This window comes from Octopus sinensis, linkage group LG1 (genome assembly GCF_006345805.1).
Source record: "Octopus sinensis linkage group LG1, ASM634580v1, whole genome shotgun sequence".
Lineage (NCBI taxonomy): Eukaryota > Metazoa > Mollusca > Cephalopoda > Octopoda > Octopodidae > Octopus > Octopus sinensis.
The window spans coordinates 180,130,932-180,140,931 of NC_042997.1; positions in this window are offsets into that span (position 1 = coordinate 180,130,932).

The window sequence follows — 10,000 nt, forward strand, 5'->3', positions numbered from 1 at the left end:
CTGAACGAGTGGATTCAACTATTGTGCATAATTTATTTTTTGCTTTTAAAATTATTATGGCTGGTCTGTTACGATTACTTTTCTTTAAAGTCAGGACAGAGCATTTCACCAACATTCTTTTATATTATGTGTAACTATTTCAGAATTATATATATTCTTCGGATTTCGTTATTTAATATCGTAGTCACGGCAGTATACACATAGGTAGTTTATAACATTCGTCGCCCTTTTCAAGCCTAGCCAGGCTCATGGGCCCTGTTTCCCGGTTTCCGTGGCGTATGTGTTCCCCCCAGCTGGACGGGACGCCAGACCATCTCAGCGTTACTCAAGAAACAGGAAGAGAGAGTAAGAGAAAACTGTGGTGAAAGAGTACAACAGGGGTTGCCACCACCCCCTGCCGGAGCCTCGTGGAGCTTTTAGGTGTTTTCGCTCAATAAACACACACAACGCTCGGTCAGGGAATCGAAATCGCGATCCTCCGACCACGAGTCTGCTGCTCTGACCACTGGGCCATTGCGCCTCCACAGTTTATAACATAACTATACTGTATATGACGAAGGGGACACAGTCAGTTTTAATTCCAGAGATTCTGGACGAAGTGTTCTTTCTAGGTCGTTTACCTGCCCCGTTTCTCTGCTATTTTCTTATGTATTATGAAAGCATATCTTTCAAAGCGAGGGTTTTGTTAGTCATGGATATACTTTTCTGATCATGAATGTTCCTATTATTTTCTAGGAAATTTGCACAAACTTTTGTTGATATATGTGCTGCTTCCTTCGTGAAGTTCCACTGTAGTAAAGTTGTGCAATCGGTACGTTTAAACTTACTAATATGTACATTAGCATACTCATTTTCAAGTTTACACTTGTGTATATGTATTTATTCCACGCTAAGAGTTTAGAATGTTTTAGAGATTTTCGCAATTCCATTAATGATTTCTAATCGCAATCTCTTAATAAGCCGCGTCGTTTCTGTTTTGTGAAGCAAATTCCTCAAGACAGATGTCGAAGCAGTAACCTAAACATTCAACTTCCCTTATCATTACAGATATAAACTCTAAACTGTGTAATATTTATTCTTTTATTCTTTGTAAGCCTAGTACTCATTCTATCGGTCTCTCTTGCTGAACCGCTACGTGACGGGGACGTAAACACACCAGCATCGGTTGTCAAGCGATGTTGGGGGGAAAAACACAGACACACAAATATATATCTATATATATATATATATACCACGGGCTTCTTCTGTTTCCGTCTACCAAATCCACTCAAAAGGCTTTGGTCAGCCCGAAGCTATAGTAGAAGACACTTGCCCAATGTGCCACGCAGTGGGACCGAATCCGGAACCATATTTCTCTTTATGTTGTTTTAGTTGTCTCATGTCTGTAGAGCAACATCCACTGCTATCCTCTGTCCCCGTTCACTTTTTCTTTGGAAGATGGCCAGCGATTTCGAGTTAATCACATATATTCCAGATCTAAACTGGTACTAACTCCATCGATCCCAAAAGGCAAAGAAACCTCAGTGGCAACTCAGAAGGTAAAGTCGGAAGAAATGCCGCTAAACATTTTCTCCGGCGCAGCAACGATTCTCCCAGCTCGCTGCATTATATTATGACTGTTTTGTCAGTAATATTTTATCAGAATGTTTTATAGAACAGGTGCTATAAGAAACTATGTATTTTCCTATAATTTTATCATCTGGACTCTAAACTGTGTTGAGCCAGGTTATGTCCACTGCATTATAATTCATTGTGGATAGTATCATGACGATGTTTACCGTCGTCTAATGATATTCTTCGTATTCTACATTGGTATACGCATATCCACGTTTTATATGCACCAATATTCTTTTGCATACCATGTGTTTAAATCTTACTTCTAGTTCTTGTATTGCAAAACCATATTCTTCAAAAATGAGAAAGAATATATAGGTTGTTGCTTCAAGGCAGATTAATTTGGTTATGTGAAAGGCAATTTGGCATTTCATCTGCTAATATACGTACCAAATTTAGTCTGTGATGCGCTGCAGTGATGTGTGTGTGTGTGTAGTCGAAAAGATTTGAAATAACATCCAAAACACCTTAAATCCATGTTTTCCCCCCACCGTCCCCACATCTTTGATTTTTCGCTAAATATAGAAGAGATTTGTGAAATTCCCTTCAGAAAAATGCCCGATAGTAGTCAATAGCCTTTAGGTTTTAACATCAAGGGACTGTGTCTAAACTAACGTCCAGTTGTTGAGTAGAAATTTTGGTAGTTCGTTTAGTACATCGTTGTGTCATAATGTACAAGAAGCTCTGAGAACTCTATTCTTTTTTCTGGTTATTATATTCTCTCTGCAGGCGTTCCTTGTAAGTTCTCTCATAATATATATCTTCATCGATTCCATAGTAACTGCAGCAATCCTCATCTGATGTGATACAAGCACAGTTCTTCTACAGAAATATTATAAAGCTGGCTTGTAGGTTTTTTAGGTAGGTGAATGCTTTTCTTCTACATATTCATATTCTCAGCATATACTTTCACATCCTGCTCAAAGAAACCATCTTTCTTTTTAGTATCTAATTTGTCCTGTGACATAGTCATGTATACATCAGACATCTCCCACGAAAACAGATTTTACTGAAAGTATTCTCACCAGTAGTGACATAGTTTATCACTGTTACACTGTATCTTGTCAGTGCCAAATACAATTGCCTAATCTTAAAAGTTGGCCAAAGAAAAGCCAGGCCGGCCACAGTTCTGACTATGGTCTCTGAAATTTTATCAGGTTGAAGGGACTCAAGCATCTATGAGTGCAGATGTAAACATAATGCTATCTTCGGCACAATACGGACGTTACAGTTTTACGGGTTATAATTTACCTAGAATATTCCCAGACTCCTCTTCGAAGCTGTTTGTGCAGCTGCGAATAACTTGAAGATCATTATATTATATTAATTACTTTGATCTTGCAGAAATATTTTTGAGACATGATGAATGATTTTCTGATCTCCATGTGAGGGTTCGTCTTTTGATATAGTATCATTTTCCGACAACATAAACCAGCGATCCTGCTGTTAAAGTGAATAAAGTAATCCCGATAGAAAGCTATTTCACTGAAGTTGTATGCTTTCACTATAACTAGGGAGTATAGTACAATGCATTTTTTAAGACGCACTGCTTTCTGGTTAAACTGCATTTTCACATTCCAAAGATTGCAGCAGAATAACTTAGAAATACCCTGCGGATAATCTTCTATGGCTTCACATTTATGTACAGCACTTAAGGATTGTGACTGAATTTGTTTTCAGCCTAGTTTTTTTTTTACGCCGAATTTTCTCACTAGTATCGTTTAAATCTTATTTGAGTTGAAGGTTTTCACATTAGTTTACATCAAGTCTTTGTTATTTTCCAGTATTGTTGATGATGTAACGTGTTTTTAAGTGTTTGTTGGAATATTGTAAGCACATTCATACAGCTGATTTTCTGTAGATCAAAAATCGTTTTTCCCATTTTCAAAGGCCATGGTGGAAATGCATTAATATTTGTTTTTCTTTACGCTTGTGGTATTTCAAATGTGTAGATTTGCTGCTGTATGGAATTACTGCTGTACGGATTTACTACTGTAAACAAGTCTTATTTCACGAAACTGGGAGGCGTACTGCTTAGTTATAAGTTAACAACATCGACTCGGTTAATGACTATTAGTATCAAGTAATTTGGATTCTTATATATGTCGATGGGTCATTCTTACAAAATAAAAGATTTTAAAATAAAATAATTGTCTCAAGGTGCTTGTCATTATCTGTAACTTTCTGTAATGTATGTTATTAATTCCTTCAAATTGTAGTTTCGTTATGGTAACAACTGCTACTGTCACTGATGATTGGTTTGTTGTTGTTTGTTCCTTCTCGAGTCATGCCTGACTCATAAGGGCCGGTTTCCCGGTTTCTTGGCGTATAGGTTCCCCACCTGGACGGGACGCCGATCCATCGCAGGTGAGCTGCAAGATGCAGGAGGAAAGAGTGAGAGAAAGTTGTGGCGAAAGAGTCAACAGAAGTTTTGCCATTACCATCTTCCGGAGCCGCGTGGAGCTTAGCAGTTTCGCTCATAAACACACATATCGTCCGGTCTGAGATTCGAACCCGCGATCCCTCAACCACGAGTCTGCTGCTCTAACCACTAGGCCATGTGCCTCCACACTGATGATTGGTGCCTGCGGTTACCTGTGAGCGTTGAGTGTGTCGTGATACGCGGTGCTATTCTCGTAATATCGGAGGATTTGTTTTGGAAGTGTTATTTCTACTGTGTTCACACTTTCGAGAACAAAATTGCACTCATTATTTTTCGGAACTATTTGTCCTTTCCTTGTGTTCAAGAAATATCATAGCTTAGCGTAAGATTTTTGTGTAATAATTTACTTCTGCTGAAGCTCACCCCAGTAAGGTTTTATTCTTTCCAAATAGCTGTAATAGATTTTAATTCATTTTAAAGCGATTAAACTAATCATTATTACGTCCATATTTGCCGGACAATATATACTTTAAGCTGTTGGTTACATCTAGAATATCGCTAAAAATAATCTGTTAAATTTGTGGGGTTTTTTCTTCAATTCTTCTCCGGTGTTACTGATATTTTCATGCTAGCCATAACCTTTCTAGCGAATCCCTGCATGGAAAATGCAATTTCGAGTAGATCTTCAAAAAAGTAGAGTTTTTCTTCAATGAATATGATCAAATGAAGTACAAGTTACATAACAAGCCTGTGGTATTAATACCGGAAATAGTATTTATCGCTAATTCAGTGAATTGTCTGCAACCAATACACGACTACCCACGTTAAGTATAGTTGTATGAATGCATATTTATGTATGAGAGTATGCATCTATATAGATAATCATATAAATGCTTATGTGTAAGACACAGAATGTACGAATTCATGTGCATCAATATATATATATATATATATATATATATATATATTATATGGACCCATATTTACTATGTGTATGTTTGGTGGTGTAAGTCTATCTGCCTGCCTATGCATATTCATTTGTCTATAAACGTGTACCCAGCTATGGGAGTGTTTGTATGTGGATACGTGAGTGTGTAGGCGTACTATGTAAAGTTCGATGTAAATGGTTGGCTTTAATCTACTTGTCAGAAAATATATTATTTCGAGAGATTTTTGAGATATTTTACTTTCCATTTATATATTTGCTGATATTTTTCTTTATATCATTCACATTTCATGTTTGTAATACCATACCTGCGGAAGAGCAAACAAACGAAACTAAACACGGCCGAGCACATGCACATGCGTACGCACACTCATACTCCCGTATACTCACACGCACAAATAGACACACACACACACATACACTCATAAATACACTCAAAGACACATTAAAAAGACGACTATCTTCTTTTGATGTTATTTAGATTTTAATTTCAACTATTTTATTTTATTTTATTTTAAATTTTTGCTGAAGGATTGTTTGTTTCGCAGTTGTTGAAATAGAAACCTTCGGGAATTGGCAGAAAAACTTTTCAACATTTCATAGATCTCCCTGCTAGTAGTCTACTCCCAGAGAGATTCATTAAGTAGATTGCCTTCAGGCAGACTGTAACCTAGTATCGCACCTATCATGCAGATCATGTGCAAATAACACTTCTGTTTTTTTTTTTTCTCCTGAATATATCTCATTAACTCGTTTCTGTTCTATTTTTTCTGTATTACTTAATCTCTCAGTTGCCATATTTCTTCTTTTCTCTCTCCCACCTATCTCTTCCTCATCTCTATCTCATATTCTCTATATATAGTTGTGTGTATATACGTTGTATTTGTGTGGATGTATGTATGTGTCAATCAATGTTTTTCTAATTCATGTCATTTCGCTCTCTCAATGTTTCCACGCTTTCATATTGATACACATAGAGACATACTAATATTCATTCATTGACGCATACCTATCAGCAAACCAACCTACCTACCTGCCTACCTACCTACTTACCTATCTACCTACCTACATATATACACACATACATGCGTACAGATTTACATACACTTGTCATCAAGGCACTACTAGGACGTGACGTTATCGCTAACGTTGTATACAAAGCCATCCGAATATAGAGAAATCATGAGATAGATATAGAATATCTCCATATTATTGAGTACATACATAAACAGTAACACAACACCTATTAGGAAAGCCCTAAGATACCCTTGCCGATTGTAACATCTCTTCGAAATTCAAAGAGAAAACAGATGACTACGGAGAACTGCTTCAAAACAACTAGCTTCTATAACCAGACTTTAAATTCACATTTATTCCAATAATAAATGGTGCACTTGGTTTTGTACGAAAATTCCTAACAATCTGAAAAACCTAGTGTTTTCAGAAAAAATGAATAAACCACTTAGAACACACATTATAAAACCTTTTATAAAAGAAGAGTGAAAATATGTAAGACATTTCCCAATTTCAAAATATGATATTATTGTTGTTATCTACTCTCCAATGGGGGAGATTTGTGTCTTTGTTAGAAATCTGCTCCTATACTTCAGGAAGTTTCTAAATAATAAACATCAGAAGAGAACAACATAGATACTTACATACGCATGCCTAGACTACCCCAAATCTCCATATATAGACATGTGTATATCTGTGTATTCCTGTGACTTTGTGTATACACACACACATACATATATATATATTATATATATATATATATATTATATATATATATATATATATATATATATATATATAAATGAATACCGGATGATTTATATGTGAGGTAATTTAAATATTCCTGCCTAGCTAGAGCAGTACTTATGCAGACCTTCCATTGCGTACTATGTACGATCTAGCAGTCTACTATGAGCAGATAAAGTGGCTATTATTTTGGGGAAATGCGAGAAATAAATGAGAAGAAATTAAGAGAAAAATTGAGAAGGGAATGACAATTCGTCAGATGAAATACGACACACAAATCACCAATTCCAAACTGGAATCTGAGGAAGTCGGAGAGTTGCCTAATAGACCAGGCATGCTTGTTTAGCTTATTCGTCTACAAAGGCATTGTCACTTGAAACCAAAAGAAAAATGTATATAAAATGTAGATTGTGTGAGTTCAAAAATTGTTAAACCAATCAAAAATAATTTTTTTACAGCGCTGGGACAAGAAGAAAATCTAAGCGCTAGCAAGCCATATCTGAGGCGTGAAAGACAGAAATATACCACACACCAACAAGTGGAGCAACTTATAGAAATCTAGTCCATACATTAACGGGTCAAATACACACATTGCCTGTTTAGCTGAAAGAAAATACACACATATTACACCGAAGAACAGCACGGACATTCTTACTTTCAAGTCAGACAGTTTTAACGGTTGTCAAAATCTTGACAACATTTCTTTTATGGAACAGAAATGGAGCACACAGTTTTATACAATTTCACCTTTCTCCCACTTCCTATCAACCAACAAAACACTAAGTTATTTTAGATAAACGCAAAACATTTACAATATTCTTTGTTTAACAGGTTAAAAGTCACAACACTGACCACCGTCTTTCTTAACGCTGTCTTTTCAAAATGTATTCTCATTTTCTTCTTCATTCTTTAATTTCCATATCGAGTAGGCATGTCATTTAATTCCGAACGACTGTTGGACAGTGCATGGTGTTCTGTCCTAACCCGTCGGTTTACTGCGTTATATCAACACGAAAATTTAAGTAACATAAATATAAATCTCGTACTCGTTAAATATCACTTATCTCACAATGGATTGAGTACCTTTGTTGATCATCCTATTAAGAGCTAACAATACACTATATCTATCTATCTATCTATCTATCTATCTATCTATCTATCTATCTATCTATCTATCTATCTATCTATCTATCTATCTATCTATCTATCTATCTATCTATCTATCATCTATCTATCTATCTATCTATCTATCTATCTATCTATATAACTATCTATCTATCTATCTATCTATCTATCATCTATCTATCTATCTATATATATATATATATATATATTATATATATATATATATTTCTCTCACTTTTTCACACACTCTTTGTCTTTCTCCATGTTTCCTACAAATTATTACTTAAAAACAAGCACACACACACATAATCACACGCTCAATCACACACACGCACACACACAAACAGACACGCAGTGAGGATGAGGGCTCAACAATGCATTAATGGATAAATATTCTTTGTGTGTAGATTAACATATCAATCAATGGTTTCAGTTGAAGAGACCTTCGCAATTGTTCAAGTGTGCAACGTGATTGTCTCACGAGTGTGGCACGCCTGAATGATTTTAAACATCTCTTGGTATGAAACCATGATTGCTTTTACAAGATTAATACCGAAGACGGAGTGTAACTAGAAGCATTTAATACCACTAGTTACACTCCGTCTTCCCTATTAATCTTTTAAAAATGTACTCTATGTGCATTTCGGAATTGAAGACTTAGATCCAACAATGAACGCTCAGTATCGCTGATGACGCCTGGTAGGCATAAGTGGTGAACGTGCTCTGCAGACACACTACCTGGGACTTACTCTGAAACATGGTTTGGATACTGCATTTAATTCCTTAATGGTAAATGTGTTTTATATATATGTATATTTATATGTATGTAAGTATATATATATATGTGTGTGTGTGTGTATGCATATATATATATATATCTAAAATACATATATAGCAATATATTATATATATATATATTATTATATTATATATATATTATATACCACACACCACACACATATATATTATATATATATATATATATATATTATATATAATATATATATATATATATATATATATATATATATATATATTATATATATATATATATATATATATAGCGTGTTTGAATGTTGTGAGTTGCGAAAATCCCTTTTGGGATTCTTAAGAGATCATATGATCTTATAGATGTTCCAGCTTTTACAAATATTTATTCTACTTGAGGAAATACTAATTGCCTTAGTATATCATTTGCTCTTGCTTTGTAGTCACGTTATAAATTGCGGCTATATTTTGGTATTCATTTGCATATTTTATTATGTAGGTATTTACTTCCTTTCGGTAAAAACATTATTCGTATAAGACGCCCACACAAGTTTCGGTGCATTGTTGGCGTTGCTATCCATTTATACATCAGTAAAATACTCTAAAAACGACAACTTCGCATTATTTGTGCACGCATTCACATCCATATTCACACAAATAAACACGCACAATGACAGATACACACACACATAGAAATGTCTGTATGTATATATGTATGTAGTTATGTTCTTATTTGATGTTTCTTGTTTATGCCCATATCTCTGAGTGAGTGCGAGTATGTATTCTCAAACAAATTCTGACATTGATATCTGAACTTTGCCTTTCAATTCTAACCCACATCTCTTTGTGTTAATCACAATATGCTTACGTCATAACAATACGCTTCGGGTATAATAAATCCGATGTGCCTGACCCCGACATTTGCACGACTAACAGAGATTACGTGACGTTCGTGTCATTTAAGTGTAAATATTTAGTAAAGAATCGACTAAATAACAGAAAAAAAGAAATTTAAAGATAGAAAGGATACAAAAATATTTTTTAAAAATAACGTTAAGAAAATATTGAGAAAAGAAAAAAACTAAATGAAGATTAACAAAGCATAATGCAAAGATGGAACAGATTGGTAAAAAGAAAGTATAATTCTTTTGAATAGGTTAATCGTATAGTATTGAAGTAGTGAATGTCGTATAAATATCGATTTATGAGGCGACGTACGTAGATTGAAGATTGTATCATGGGATCGTAGAAAAATCTTTAAAGTTTCTACCTGTTGAATTTCTCTCAATTCAAATATTTGTTATCAGGAAATTGTCACAATGCTTTCCCCTTACCTTATATAGAGATATTTAATATAGAATAATATTTCCTACTCAAAGTCAAGGCCATATTTTATAAGGAAA